Source organism: Puma concolor, chromosome B3, assembly GCF_028749965.1.
Source record: "Puma concolor isolate L17-30 chromosome B3, mPumCon1.1.hap2, whole genome shotgun sequence".
NCBI lineage: Eukaryota > Metazoa > Chordata > Mammalia > Carnivora > Felidae > Puma > Puma concolor.
This window is the reverse complement of record NC_141672.1, coordinates 125,380,066-125,396,704: the sequence shown is the minus strand read 5'-3', so window position 1 is coordinate 125,396,704 and position 16,639 is coordinate 125,380,066. Positions and strand designations below refer to the sequence as shown.

The 16,639-nt window shown below is 35.8% G+C and overlaps 1 protein-coding gene across 3 annotated transcripts in view; it reads left to right on the top strand.

Moving 5' to 3' along the window:
- The window catches only part of LOC147580356 (uncharacterized), a 141,139-nt gene that overhangs the window by 60,306 nt on the left and 64,194 nt on the right, over positions 1–16,639 (top strand). For all 3 annotated transcript variants that reach the window (XM_086711350.1, XM_086711346.1, XM_086711347.1), the window contains one exon: positions 10,323–10,422. The gene's annotated coding sequence lies outside the window, so the exon portion shown is untranslated. Of the gene's footprint in view, positions 1–10,322; positions 10,423–16,639 lie in introns of those variants that run through there.

Sequence of the window (16,639 nt, the reverse complement as noted above, 5' to 3'; positions counted from 1 at the left end):
GCATGCTTTGATACCTTTCTTTTTATCTTGTGTGTATCTAGTATAGACTTGTCCTTTGTGGTTACCATGAGGATTACATAAAATGTCTTTTATGTACAGCAGTCTATTTTAAGGTAATAACTTTAAATGTATACCAATGTGCCCCTAACACAACATATTACGTTTTTGATGTCACAGTTGGCATCTTTTTTACATTGTCTATCCATCAACAAATTATTGTTATTATAGTTGTTTAATTGTTTCTTTTAATCTTTATTGTAGTTATAAGTGATTTACTCATTACTATTACAACCTTAGACTATTCTCAATTTATATTTCATGTTTACTAGTAATTTTTATACTTTAATATGGTTTCTTATGATTAATTAATATCCTTTTGGTTTCAGCCTGAAGAACACCCTTGAACTTTTATTATAGGGCTGTTCTGGTGGTGATAAACTCTTTGATCTTTTGTTTTCCTGGAAAGTTCTTAATCTCTTTTAATTCTGAGGTCTGAGGAACTACTTTGCTGGGCAGAGTATTCTTGCTTTGTTTTGTTTTTTGTTTTTTTTTTAAGCAGTTTGAATATATCCTTATACTCTCTCTTGTCAGTAAGGTTTCTGTTGAAAGATTTATTGATAGTCTTATGGAGGTTGCCTTGTATGTAACAAGTTCCTTTCTCTTGCTGCTTTTAAGATTTTATTCCTAGTCTTTGAAAATGTAATTAGAATGTGTTTTTTATTAATCTTTTTGGGTTTCTCTTATGTAGTATTTTCTGGAATTTGTGGATCTGGATATCTGTTTCTTTCCCCATTTTAGGGAAGTTTTCAAGCATTATTTCTTTGAAAAAGCCTTCTGATCCTTGTTTCTATCTCTTCTTTTTCTGAGACATCTATAATGTGTATTATTGGTCACATTGCTTGTGTTTCCTAAGTCTGTTAAGCTATCTTCACTTTTTCAATAATTTTCTACTCTGACCGGATAAATTACCGTTTCCTCAATTTTGCTAATTTTCTTTCACTTGTTTTAGTCTACTTTTAGACCCTTCTATATGTAGTTTTTTAGTTTAGTTATTGTATTCTTTAGCTTTGTGAATTTAGTTTGCTACTTTTTTGTTTACAGTTTTTGAGGTATACCTACATACAATGTTACATTAGTTTTAGATGTACAACAGAGTGATTTGACAATGCTGTACATTATGTAGTGCTCACTACAGGAAGTGTAGTTAACCATCTATCACCATACAAAATTATTGCAAGATTATTGACTATATATTTCCTATGCTGTACTTTTACTAGTGACTTATTTTATAACTGAATATTTGTACCTTTTAATCTCTTTAACCTGTTTAGCTCATCCCCCAACCCTCTCCTCTGGCAATCATCAGTTCTCTGTATTTATGAGACTATTTCTGTCTATGTGTGTGGGGTGTGTGTGTATGTGTGTTCATTTCTTTTGCTTTTTGGATCACACATATAAATGAAATCATATGGTATTTTTCTTCCTTTGATTTATTTCACTTATAATACCCTCTAGGTACATCTGTGTTGTTGTGAATGGCTAGATTTCATTCTTTTTTACAACTGAGTAACATTCTATTGTATATGCATGACACATCATCGTTATCCATTAATCTGCTTGATACATTAAAGAAAAAAAAAAATTAGGGGCCTCTGGCTGGCTCAGTCAGTAGAGAGTGAGACTACTGATCTCAGGTTGTAGGTGCAAACCACACATTAGGTGTAGAGATTACTTAAGAATAAAATCTTTTAAAAATTTTTACCATCTCTGTTGAAATTTTCACTTTGTTTATGCATTGCTCTCCTGACCTTGGTGAATATGTCTGTGATCATTATTTTGAACTCTCTTATCAGATAAATAACTTACCTTTTAATTAGATTTGTTAACATTAATTAGATTTATTAGACAGAATAGTCTCTTCTAGATGAACCTCATTGATCAATTCAGCCTAAGTTCCTAGTTATCTTTCAAAGCTTTGTGATGTCCAAGCCTTCTTTGTGGCTCTCATTAGTCGCGGATGTAGCAAGACTCATCAGTGTCTGTACCAAAGGGGAGGATCACAATCAGCACCTAATTACAGGCTGATTAGAACCTTGCATCTTAGGCAGCAGGTGGGAAACTATATAGTTAAACAACTTCCAGAGGTTAGCCTGTGATATGGACTTTTTTGTCTGTTCCCTTGGATGTGGGCCTGGATATACGGCCATTGGAGTGTGCTCCTAAACCATTAAAAACTACTTTGCAAAGTCCTGTGGAACTTGTGAATGCAAGCCCTCTTGGCTGTTAGAGCCAGGTGATCTTACGGCCTGTCCCTCAGGTGACTGCTACAAAAACTGGGGCACCAGATATCTGTAGAAAGTTCTTCCAGGGATATAATGGTAATTTGGTTTTATTATTGGAGTGGGATAAAGGGAGAAGGTGTGAGATGTGTCCACCCACTTCCTTGTCCTCTGTGGAAGATTTCAGCCAGATCCTAGATGTTTGCCAGATTAGAAGCCTGGCCCTCAGGCAGCAACTTTTATAGTATTCAGATAAACCTCTTATGGGAAAGCTAGGGAAATGGGCAATTTTATTTTCTCCTTATGAACTGATATCTGATGGGATAGCCTCTTAGAAATTGCTTATTTGTTTGCTACAGGCCTGTGGGACTTGTGAATGGAAACCCTTTTAGCTATGGAGTCAGACTGACCCTCAGTTCACAGCTATGAAAGCTCACTAGACTAGTGAGAGGAGGCAGTGGTGTCTACTTCCCAGTCTGTGGGAAAGATGATGGCCAACCCCTAGAGCATACTAAATTAGATGACTGGCCTTTAGGCAGCAACTTTCAAATAATGCAGGGAAGTCTTTTTTCAGAGAAAAACTGTGAGATGGGCAGTTTCGCCTGTTTTCTCCTGGGCTGATTCCTGGATTGATAGCCCTGATGAATGCTTGCATGCCTGGTAAGAATTACTTCTTTGTTTGCTATACTCTTGTGAGGTTTTTGGATGCAAGCTTCCTTGGCTTTTAGAGCTAGGGGTTTTGTAAACCCAACCCTCTCTCTGGTGGGAGTCTTAAAAGTTGGGGTGCTAGATATAAGTTTCAAGCCCTTTGCTATTCAGGAAGAAGCTAGAAGTTGGGGGTTGCTTAATGATTGATTGTTATCCTTGGGTTTTGTTTATGGTGACTGTGTGTCTCCGCCTGTACTACCTGTTTCCGTGTGGCGAGTTTCTCATTTGTCCAACGTGTAGGAGTAGCTAGCTAGTTTCTAGATCTCTTTCAGAGGAAATTGCCCAATATATAGCTATACATTCAGTCTGTCTGAGAAAGGAGATAAGCTCAGGAGTCTCCTGAGTCACAATCTTGACTGGTTCTCAATAGTTTGAATTGTGGTTCTCAGTCAACATTTTTGCCTTTGCTCTAACATTATTTTTTTCCAAATTCAAACTATTTTCTTCAATAGTATTTTTAATAACGCAGGTTTATTTGACCTTGGTAAAATGCCTTACTTTAATGACAGTAAAAATATTTACTTCTGCCAGATCTTTTCCTCAGGTGTGAAATCATTATTCAGGAGTTGTATTTTAGTTCTTTGTGGACTTAGTCTTTCATATAAGGATTGCTTAACTTTAAAACAGAACTAAATTAAGAACATATAATAGTGGAATATCAGAGAAAATTTCATTAGCTACACAAATACATATGTCCTTCATGGTTTTTTTTTTCTTTAAATATATTTTAGTTTATTGATTTCCAATTTTTATTATGGTTATTAAACATATTCTCTATTAGTTGAATGATTTTTGAGACTTGGTTTTTGGCCTAATATGTGGTTGATCTTGGTAAATTTGAACAAAGTACAGTTGTTCTAAAATCCTTGGCTATAGTGTTTTATAAATGTCCATTAGGAGAGGGTTGGTGGTGTTCACATCTTCCATGACTGATATTTTATCTTGTACTATAAATTACTGAAAGAGTTGAAGTTAAATTCATCAGTTATGATTGTGAATTTGTGTTCTACTTCATTTCTTTTGGTTTCATTTCACATAATTTGAAACTTTTATTAGTCACAAACATTCATAATTATTAACGTATTCCTTATAATTTGACCCTCTTATATTATAAAATGTCTCTATCTCTGGTAACATAGTCTTGAAATTTATCTGAAATCAATATAGCCACTCTAGCCTTCTTATGCTTCCTGTTTGTATGGAAATCTTATCTTTTTTTTTTTTTTTAGCCTGTATGTTTATATGTAAAGCTTTGTCATTTTAGATGGCATATAGTTGGTATATGTTTTAAGCTTTAGCAGTTGGATTAGTTATTAAATTTACATTTAATTTTTGAAACAATAGATTAATATCTACCATTTTTATCATTTATTTTTAAGTCTGAACTCTCCTGCATTGTCTCTCTCCTGTTTGTTTTTGTTGTTGTTGTTGTTGTTGTTCTTTTGTTTCCTCTTTCCTACGTTCTTTGGTTGTTTGAATTTCTTTTTCAGAATTCCATCTTCTTTTACCTTTTTAACTCTACCTCTTTATATATTTTAGGGAGTACTCTAATGATTAAGATATAGATATTTAATTGTTTGCAATATTTTGAGACTAAATCTTATATCACTTTACAAAACACAAGAATCTTGCAACCATATATGTCCATTTTCCTAGTCTCTGACCCTTTTTATGCTAGTTGTCAGATATCACATGCGCCATTAATCCTACAGCCAATGGTAAAATTGTTCTAAGTAGGTATATTTTCGAAAACATCATTTTCAAACAAAATTCAAAACATTTTCAAAACAAAAATTCTATTTATTTATTAACTAGTTCCAGTGGTCTTCTATCCTGAAGATCCATGTTGCCTGCTGTTATTATTATCTGCCTTCCCAATGAACTTTCTTTAGCACTAGCACTACTGGTGATAATCTTTCTCTGTTTTCTTCTATTTCATAGGTTTCTTCTATCTGAGAATGTCTTTATTTAGCATTAAAAATTTTTTTTTAAGTTTGTTTAGTTTTGAGAGAGAGACAGTGAGCAGGGAGAGGCAGAGAGAGGGGGAAACACAGAATCTGAAGCAGGCTCCAGGCTCTGCGCTCTCAGCACAGAGCCCAATGCAGGGCTTGAACTCAAGAACTGGAAGATCATAACCTGAACCGAAGTCGGATGCTCAATTGACTGAACCACCCAGGTGCCCCTTTATTTAGCATTTTTTAAGCATTCTTTAGTGAGGTATATTGTTACTGAATATAGAATTATGGTTTGACTTTTTTATCCCTAGAATTTTAAAGATAATATTAAAGACAATATTGCATATTTTTTAAATTTTTTATTTATTTGTTTTTTAACATTCACTTTTGAGAGAGAGAGACAGAGCATGTGTGGGGAAGGGGCAGAGAGAGAGTCCAGTTGCAGAATTGAAAGCAGGCTCCAGGCTCTGAGCTGTCAGCACAGAGCCCAACATGGGGCTCAAACCCATGAACTGTGAGGTCATGACCTGATCCAAAGTCAGACCCTTAACCAACTGAGCCATGCAGGCACCCCTGTTTTTTTTTTAATTTTTTTTTTCAACGTTTATTTATTTTTGGGACAGAGAGAGACAGAGCATGAACGGGGGAGGGGCAGAGAGAGAGGGAGACACAGAATCAGAAACAGGCTCCAGGCTCTCAGCCATCAGCCCAGAGCCTGACACGGGGCTCGAACTCCCGGACCGCGAGATCGTGACCTGGCTGAAGTCGGACGCCCAACCGACTGCGCCACCCAGGCGCCCCAACACCCCTGTTTTTTTTTTTAATGGTTGTGTATTTTTGAGAGAGAGAAAGAGAGTGAGCATAGGTGGGGGAGGGGCAGACAGAGGAAGACACAGAATATGAAGCGGGGTCCAGGCTCTGAGCTTTCAGTGTGGAGCCGGCTGTGGGCTCAAACTCACAAACTGAGATCATGACCTGAGCTGAAGTCAGATGCTTAACCAATGAGCCACCTAGGTGCCCGTTGCATAATTTTTTCATTGAATATAATCACTTTCTTTGGATTGCAGAAACAAAACTTTGGCTAACAAAGCAGGATTTGATACTTTAACAAAGGTTATTTCTGAAGAGCTCTTAACAGTTTTATTTGTCTTCCTCTCTGTTTCTCTTTCACAGTTTTGATAAAATGAGCTCCTTTGGCAGGGAATATATATATATATTCTTATACACAACGTTTTATATAATATCATACCATGTTTTTCAATGACTGGTTTAGCTTTCATATTTACAGTGAAAAAGTAAGAGAGTGTGTGGATGATTATGTTAAGGAGAAAAACCAAGAGAAAGTGATTAGGGTGAATTGATGATAGAAATATCATTTCATTTAATTAATTGGTAACCCTACCATTATGGTCAGAGAATAGAAATATGGAATATTTTGTGTAGTGTACACTATTATTAACATTTTATGTGACTTCTCTTACTGTAGAATTAATCTACTCTTGAAATACCATCTTTTTATTGAAGATAAGTGGGACATAGGCATGTTACAACTTGTGAATTTGGGAAATATAAAATTTTATTTGAATGGCATTTTTTTGTCACTTTGGCATGACTCCCACATGTCAACCCCATGACAATCATTCAAGAAAGTAAAGCTGTTGCAGTTTTTGCCATGCATACCATCAAAACATATTACTCTATGATGTTATGAGAAATTTAGAAATAAAATTCCAGTGGACATGTAAGATAAATATTCCATGTTTTTGTGGAAACAAATGCTCAGGCTTGAGCAACACTATGATGTTGTTACGTCTTATGTTAATGATTCTTAAATTCTGCCCAATTCTACTTTTATCTCTCATCCATCTATCTACCTATCGATTTATTTTCCATAATCTGTCTGTAGTATATCTTGACCTATCAATAATCTATCATCCATCTTACTCCATCTTACTTGTTTACCTATCATCTATCTATGTATCTGCCTGTGTATATATCTTTTTTTAAATGTTTATTTATTTTGAGAGAGAGACAGAGAGATCGTGTGAGTGGTGGAGGGGCAGAGAGAGAGGGAGACACAGAATCCAGGCTCTAAGTTGTCAGCACAGAGCCTGATCCAGGGATCTAACTCATGAACTGTGAGATGCTAACCTGAGCTGAAGTCACTCAACCCACTGAGCCACCTGGGCACCCCTGCCTGTCTATGTATCTAATGGCAGGATGGATATATAGTTATAAGAGGCAGAAGAACATAGAAATGGAGGACCAAGGGAGTTACTTTGCATGTGTGTGGACAGTGGTAACAGTGGTCTCTTTTGTGATGATGTATAGAAAGAGAAAGCAAAAAGAGAGCATGACTACTGAGGGCCATTAAGTCAGAGACCTACCCAGAAAGAATTCTGGCCTTATTACTATACTTGATTTCAGAAAATCAGAACAAAGCTTCCTCATCCTATAGGCTGGAAATGGGAAAATTTAAACTAAATATAATGACTCTGCTTTTCCTGCCTTCCATATTTTAATAATCAAGTTTTAATTACTTGGAATTATTGCCTCAGTCTGTATTATACTAGACCATGAATTGGCAAATCTTTTCTGTAAAGGAGCAAATGACAGTTTTACTTTTTCAGGCTGTATAATCTCTGTTGCAATTAATCCATCCTGCTGTTGTAGTAGGAAAGCAGATAAACACAGTGTGTAATTGAATAAGTGTTGCCGTATTCCAGTAAAACTGTTTACAACAGCAGCCTATGGGCTTGAATTACCAATTCCTGAACTATAGCATTGGTTAAACAAGAACCTGAACTATGATCAGATTAACTCAGACACATAGTAAAAATATCTAAGAATTACTTCTCCATTTTATTTTCATTAAAATTATTTTCTCTCCTTTGACGTATTTTCTTCACAAGAGAGTCCTATGAGTGTTACATTCCACCATAATCTAAACAATGTAAAACCAGCACTGTATAAAGAATTAGAGTGACATGAACTCCTTTCCTGTTATAACCAATAAATTATATTTCAAAATTGAATGTATTTCTCTCATATTCCATCTGTAAGGTTGCCAAGGAATTTGTGACCAAAATCTTGCCTGATTTCTTTTCTCCTTCAGCATAGTTTGAATCAAAATGGTATCTCTGAGCTTCCTTCATTGTATCCAGCCTCCTTATGCAATGACTTTAGTCTATTCTGATTTCATGTGAGCAGTTGTAATTGTTTCAGCATCCCAGAACAGGATTCATATATTCTAAATCTATTATTTAACCTAGTTTACAAAAACTTGAAATAGTCAACAGTACACGTTTTCCAAGTTTACTCTTGTTTTCTCATGTTAATTGCATGGAGGGGTTAGACGAGAAAAAGTCTCTAAAATCTGGTAACTTAAAATTACAGTTGGGCTATTTCTGTTTTTGAAGTCAAATAAAATATATATTTACTTAAAATTTATATGACCAATTTTGTGTTAATATTCTATGAAAGCCTCACTCAGATAAGCATCCCAGTACATAATTGGGATATAGATAGGAATAATTCAGAAAAGATAAGCATTCTGAATGGCCAAGAGCATATAATATGCTCAACCATACCAATCTTTATAACAAATATATATGAAGTAATTATAAAGTATTATAAATATATAATAAAATTAAATGTATTTTTGCACGTACACACACACACACACACACACCCATAATGCAATAAGTCATCAATTGTCTTTTTTCAAAACCTATCAGATTAAAAGTTATATCTGTTAACCAACCATGGAAAATTTGGCAGTCCTGGTGTTTTATAATCTTTCCAGGAGACAGTGGAAAATAGATGGAAATTAGCACATTTTGGCTAACAATTTTATTTTTAAAAATTTACTTAAGTGTTCAAAGATGTATGTAAACTCAAGGATAATCATTACAGCCTTAGTTGTACTTGTAAAATTGTTAGTAACCTGTTTATCTAAAGTCATGATTTTAAGTAAATTAATGTTGATACATTTATTCAACTTGTTTATATTCTATTCTATCTGGTAATGTATGTTTAAATTAATTGGTGTGAAAACCCAGGCTTTATATACCCATTATTGAGTACCAAGTATGTTTGAGGCAATAACATTGTATTTCATTCTTGTAAAATGATATACAAATGTGATTGTGCAGATACGGTCAATAAACCAATTTTATAGGAAGAATATTTTAAAATGTTGATAATGAGTTCTGGTCATTATTTTGCTATTTCATTTTTGTGTTTGTGTGTGTGCGTGTGTGTGGTTTCAAATACATGTATTTCAATTACAAATAGCATTTATTGAGTTGTTAGTGTAGGTACCAAATGCCAAGATAAATGCTTTCATGAACTATCTCAATGCTAATAGTAATTGTACAGATATTTATTACTTTTTAAAAAATAAAATAGAAACAGTCTGTGCTAGAAACTGAGGCTGATTGTGTAAATAGGCTGTGTTTGATTATGTGATTCATACTATTACTTTCAACTTAAAAAAAAAAAACCACAACCCTATGGTATAACAGCCATTGGAAGATAATTAAAAATGCTTGTATTTTGCCTAATCCATTGAGTAAAACAATGTTTTGGGGAAGAATGCATATTTCTGAGGTTATATTCATTTTCCCTGTGTTTTTAAGGTCAGAGCCATAAGAATTTTCCAGTGCAATTCCTCATGCTAAAAAGTATAAGTATTGAGATATTGTAAGAATAGGAGAAAATTATGCCAAGATATTGGTTTGTGGAAAATTCCATGGTGTAGAGCTACAGACAATGATCTCTGAAATATGGGGAGGCATTGCTTAGGAGATGGGATACTGTCTTCCTCAGCAGAAACCACTTCATAGATAGAGCTCTGGGATCCCATGGGAGCGCAGTTCAAAGTACAAACCAATGGCCAACAGGAAGAGTGTCACTAAATGGAAGAAACCACCTTTGGAAGAGATATAATGATAGGCAATATCCAAACATAAATACTGCAGATAGTAGGGGGAAAACCAGTGAGGATCTCAGAGTGAAGAAACAATCCCCAACTGATAGAAACTTAAATGTTATAATCTCATATTGGAATATTTTGTGTGTGTAATTTATGACCATATAGTCTGGATTCTAAACTATCTCCTTTGACTATATGTTTCATAATCAGTTCACTTTCCCCCAGTTATCTCCATTCATTCTAACCCTTTTCTAAAGTGCACACTTCGTGTTTTGCAAGTATAATTAATTATCAACTCATAGCTAATAGCTAAAATGTTGGCCAAAATAATAAAGAGAATTGTGACAAATTCTGCCTGACTATGCCACAACAGTGGCTAGATTATGTTTAGAAAAATTGGTTTATAGTTTCTAACTTTGCCTTTTTATCTTCTGGTATTTTGAGGGGAAATGGACTACTTAAGATACTCCCAGCTGGGGCTCTGGAACATCGTGGAAACCGAAGGAGGAGTAGAAGTACAGAAGGAGAAAGCTTTCATAGATGGGTAAGTCTGCGTCTGTTGAAGAGGACTGCTGGACACTGAGCAGTGAGCCATCTCTGGTTTTGACTGATAAAATTCAGAGATGTATGAACATGTAAAATCTCTTTAAGAATGAAAAGAACTGGTTAATAATAATGATGTTTATAACATTAATCTGTGAATGAATGAGTGAGTGAATGGATAAGTAGTGTAGAAACTGAAGTCCCATTAGACATAAAGTTGTAATAAATGTGGTAGAAATGATATAAAATATTTGGGAATGATCATAATAATTGTTTCAACCAAGAAACATCAAAGGATGCTAAAACTTCTTGGAGAAAGTTTGAGGAGAAACAAGATACTTTTATAGATTGTTATTATCTCCTCCATGATATACTTATTATTTACAAAGAGAAGATAACTTAGTGGTGGAGAACCTGGTAGACACTACCTGAATTAAGTAAGAGATAAAAGATAATACCATCAGTGATGGAATCATCTGGCATCACTATAGGAAGCACCTAGAAGAACCTAGCCTTATTTCTGTAGTATCTCAGACAAAAGTGAATAAATGTGAATAAACACTGGAGAAAATATTAGATTCAGCTGGCATGACATTATACAAAACAAAAAAACCCTCCACAAAAACACTGGGATTTAGTCTTTAAACATAATATCACTGAGGAAGTATTCTAGATTAAGTTAGACTAAATAGATATGAAAACTGAATACAATATTGATTCAGGATTTCTATAAAAGACATTAAAGGGAAAACTGGAAAAATTCTAAAAAAGTTCATAAATAAATTATAGTATTTTTTTTCTTTTTTTTTATTTATATATGAAATTTATTGTCAAATTGGTTTCCATACAACACCCAGTGCTCATCCCAAAAGGTGCCCTCCTCAATACCCATCACCCACCCTCTCCCCCCTCCCACCCCCCATCAACCCTTAGTTTGTTCTCAGTTCTCAACAGTCTCTTATGCTTTGGCTCTCTCCCACTCTAACCTCTTTTTTTTTTTTTCTTCCCCTCCCCCATGGGTTCCTGTTAAGTTTCTCAGGATCCACATAAGAGTGAAACCATATGGTATCTGTCTTTCTCTGTATGGCTTATTTCACTTAGCATCACACTCTCCAGTTCCATCCACGTTGCTACAAAAGGCCATATTTCATTTTTTCTCATTGCCACGTAGTATTCCATTGTGTATATAAACCACAATTTCTTTATCCATTCATCAGTTGATGGACATTTAGGCTCTTTCCATAATTTGGCTATTGTAGAGAGTGCTGCTATGAACATTGGGGTACAAGTGCCCCTATGCATCAGTACTCCTGTGTCCCTTGGATAAATTCCTAGCAGTGCTATTGCTGGGTCATAGGGTAGGTCTATTTTTAATTTTCTGAGGAACCTCCACACTGCTTTCCAGAGCGGCTGCACCAATTTGCATTCCCACCAACAGTGCAAGAGGGTTCCCGTTTCTCCACATCCTCTCCAGCATCTATAGTCTCCTGATTTGTTCATTTTGGCCACTCTGACTGGCGTGAGGTGATACCTGAGTGTGGTTTTGATTTGTATTTCCCTGAAAAGGAGCGACGCTGAACATCTTTTCATGTGCCTGTTGGCCATCCGGATGTCTTCTTTAGAGAAGTGTCTATTCATGTTTTCTGCCCATTTCTTCACTGGGTTATTTGCTTTTTGGGTGTGGAGTTTGGTGAGCTCTTTATAGATTTTGGATACCAGCCCTTTGTCCGATATGTCATTTGCAAATATCTTTTCCCATTCCGTTGGTTGCCTTTTAGTTTTGTTGGTTGTTTCCTTTGCTGTGCAGAAGTTTTTTATCTTCATAAGGTCCCAGTAATTCACTTTTGCTTTTAATTCCCTTGCCTTTGGGGATGTGTCGAGTAAGAGATTGCTACGGCTGAGGTCAGAGAGGTCTTTTCCTGCCTTCTCCTCTAAGGTTTTGATGGTTTCCTGTCTCACATTCAGGTCCTTTATCCATTTTGAGTTTATTTTTGTGAATGGTGTGAGAAAGTGGTCTAGTTTCAACCTTCTGCATGTTGCTGTCCAGTTCTCCCAGCACCATTTGTTAAAGAGACTGTCTTTTTTCCATTGGATGTTCTTTCCTGCTTTGTCAAAGATGAGTTGGCCATACGTTTGTGGGTCTAGTTCTGGGGTTTCTATTCTATTCCATTGGTCTATGTGTCTGTTTTTGTGCCAATACCATGCTGTCTTGATGATGACAGCTTTGTAGTAGAGGCTAAAGTCTGGGATTGTGATGCCTCCTGCTTTGGTCTTCTTCTTCAAAATTCCTTTGGCTATTCGGGGCCTTTTGTGGTTCCATATGAATTTTGGGATTGCTTGTTCTAGTTTCGAGAAGAATGCTGGTGCCATTTTGATTGGGATTGCATTGAATGTGTAGATAGCTTTGGGTAGTATTGACATTTTGACAATATTTATTCTTCCAATCCATGAGCAGGGAATGTCTTTCCATTTCTTTAAATCTTCTTCAATTACCTTCATAAGCTTTCTATAGTTTTCAGCATACAGATCCTTCACATCTTTGGTTAGATTTATTCCTAGGTATTTTATGCTTCTTGGTGCAATTGTGAATGGGATCAGTTTCTTTATTTGTCTTTCTGTTGCTTCATTGTTAGTGTATAAGAATGCAACTGATTTCTGTACATTGATTTTGTATCCTGCAACTTTGCTGAATTCATGTATCAGTTCTAGCAGACTTTTGGTGGAGTCTATCGGACTTTCCATGTATAATATCATGTCATCTGCAAAGAGCGAAAGCTTGACTTCATCTTTGCCAATTTTGACGCCTTTGATTTCCTTTTGTTGTCTGATTGCTGATGCTAGAACTTCCAGCACTATGTTAAACAACAGCGGTGACAGTGGGCATCCCTGTCGTGTTCCTGATCTCAGGGAAAAAGCTCTCAGTTTTTCCCCGTTGAGGATGATGTTAGCTGTGGGCTTTTCATAAATGGCTTTTATGATCTTTAAGTATGTTCCTTCTATCCCGACTTTCTCAAGGGTTTTTATTAAGAAAGGGTGCTGGATTTTGTCAAAGGCCTTTTCTGCATCGATTGACAGGATCATATGGTTCTTCTCTTTCTTTTTGTTAATGTGATGTATCACGTTGATTGATTTGCGAATGTTGAACCAGCCCTGCATCCCAGGAATGAATCCCACTTGATCATGGTGAATAATTCTTTTTATATGCCGTTGAATTCGATTTGCTAGTATCTTATTGAGAATTTTGGCATCCATATTCATCAGGGATATTGGCCTGTAGTTCTCTTTTTTTACTGGGTCTCTGTCTGCTTTAGGAATCAAAGTAATACAGGCTTCATAGAATGAGTCTGGAAGTTTTCCTTCCCTTTCTATTTCTTGGAATAGCTTGAGAAGGATAGGTATTATCTCTGCTTTAAACGTCTGGTAGAACTCCCCTGGGAAGCCATCTGGTCCTGGACTCTTATTTGTTGGGAGATTTTTGATAACCGATTCAATTTCTTCCCTGGTTATGGGTCTGTTCAAGCTTTCTATTTCCTCCTGATTGAGTTTTGGAAGAGTGTGGGTGTTCAGGAATTTGTCCATTTCTTCCAGGTTGTCCAATTTGTTGGCATATAATTTTTCATAGTATTCCCTGATAATTGTTTGTATCTCTGAGGGATTGGTTGTAATAATTCCATTTTCATTCATGATTTTATCTATTTGGGTCATCTCCCTTTTCTTTTTGAGAAGCCTGGCTAGAGGTTTGTCAATTTTATTTTTTCAAAAAACCAACTCTTGGTTTCGTTTATCTGCTCTACAGTTTTTTTAGATTCTATCTTGTTTATTTCTGCTCTGATCTTTATGATTTCTCTTCTTCTGCTGGGTTTAGGCTGCCTTTGCTGTTCTGCTTCTATTTCCTTTAGGTGTGCTGTTAGATTTTGTATTTGGGATTTTTCTTGTTTCTTGAGATAGGCCTGGATTGCAATGTATTTTCCTCTCAGGACTGCCTTCGCTGCTTCCCAAAGCGTTTGGATTGTTGTATTTTCATTTTCGTTTGTTTCCATATATTTTTTAATTTCTTCTCTAATTGCCTGGTTGACCCACTCATTCGTTAGTAGGGTGTTCTTTAACCTCCATGCTTTTGGAGGTTTTCCAGACTTTTTCCTGTGGTTGATTTCAAGCTTCATAGCATTGTGGTCTGAAAGTATGCATGGTATGATTTCAATTCTTGTAAACTTATGAAGGGCTGTTTTGTGACCCAGTATATGATCTATCTTGGAGAATGTTCCATGTGCACTCGAGAAGAAAGTATATTCTGTTGCTTTGGGATGCAGAGTTCTAAATATATCTGTCAAGTCCATCTGATCCAATGTCTCATTCAGGGCCCTTGTTTCTTTATTGACCGTGTGTCTAGATGATCTATCCATTTCTGTAAGTGGGGTGTTAAAGTCCCCTGCAATTACCACATTCTTATCAATAAGGTTGCTTATGTTTATGAGTAATTGTTTTATATATTTGGGCGCTCCGGTATTCGGCGCATAGACATTTATAATTGTTAGCTCTTCCTGATGGATAGACCCTGTCACTATTATATAATGTCCTTCTTCATCTCTTGTTACAGCCTTTAATTTAAAGTCTAGTTTGTCGGATAGAAGTATGGCTACTCCAGCTTTCTTTTGGCTTCCAGTAGCATGATAAATAGTTCTCCATCCCCTCACTCTCAATCTAAAGGTGTCCTCAGGTCTAAAATGAGTCTCTTGTAGACAGCAAATAGATGGGTCTTGTTTTTTTATCCATTCTGATAGCCTATGTCTTTTGGTTGGCGCATTTAATCCATTTACATTCAGTGTTATTATAGAAAGATATGGGTTTAGAGTCATTGTGATGTCTGTATGTTTTATGCTTGTAGTGATGTCTCTGGTACTTTGTCTCACAGGGTCCCCCTTAGGATCTCTTGGAGGGCTGGTTTAGTGGTGACAAATTCCTTCAGTTGTTGTTTGTTTGGGAAGACCTTTATCTCTCCTTCTATTCTAAATGACAGACTTGCTGGATAAAGGATTCTCGGCTGCATATTTTTTCTGTCTAGCACACTGAAAATCTCGTGCCAATTCTTTCTGGCCTGCCAAGTTTCAAAAGAGAGATCAGTCACGAGTCTTATAGGTCTCCCTTTATATGTGAGGGCACGTTTACCCCTTGCTGCTTTCAGAATTTTCTCTTTATCCTTGTATTTTGCCAGTTTCACTATGATATGTCGTGCAGAAGATCGATTCAAGTTACGTCTGAAGGGAGTTCTCTGTGCCTCTTGGATTTCAATGCCTTTTTCCTTCCCCACTTCAGGGAAGTTCTCAGCTATTATTTCTTCAAGTACCCCTTCAGCACCTTTCCCTCTCTCTTCCTCCTCTGGGATACCAATTATGCGTATATTATTTCTTTTTAGTGTATCACTTAGTTCTCTAATTTTCCCCTCATACTCCTGGATTTTTTTAGCTCTCTTTTTCTCAGCTTCCTCTTTTTCCATAACTTTATCTTCTAGTTCACCTATTCTCTCCTATAAATTATAGTATTATATAAGGCAGATATTAATTACCAACTTTGATAACAGTACTGTAGCTATGTAGTAGAAAATCCTTGTTTTGAAGAAATTAAAATGATTTAGGGGATAAAAGAGAATCATAGCTTGCAATGTATTTGGTTCAAATGCAGGTGCATACAGGTATTACTTAGCACAGTTCAGCCATGTTGATCAGGTATCAGATCCCCATTCCTTTTTTATGGATGAGCAATATCCCATTGTATGGATATATCAGATTTTGCTTATCTGTTTATCATTTAGTGGATAATTGCATTTTCACTTTTTGTTTATTATGAACAACTTTGCTATGAACATTTATATAGAGGCTTTTGTATATACATATTTTTTAAAATTATTTTTTAGGGGTGAGAATATGGTAAATCTATGTTACTATTTTGAGGAATTGCCTGACCAGGACCTCTAGTATCATATTTGTTGCATCTGTGCACAGTTAATATTCTGTTGAATATTGGTGGAAATTCTTATTGTAGACATAATTAATTAAATTGAATAAGTGTGATATACACAGTTGAAGTCTGTTTCCTCACACCTTGTTGCTTCAATGGGTGTATATGTTTTTCATCGTTGCACATTTTTGCTTTTGTATTCTCAGGTTTAAATGTTATGGAATCAATGTAGGTTTGAATAAAAAGCATTTCCTTGTCTTATA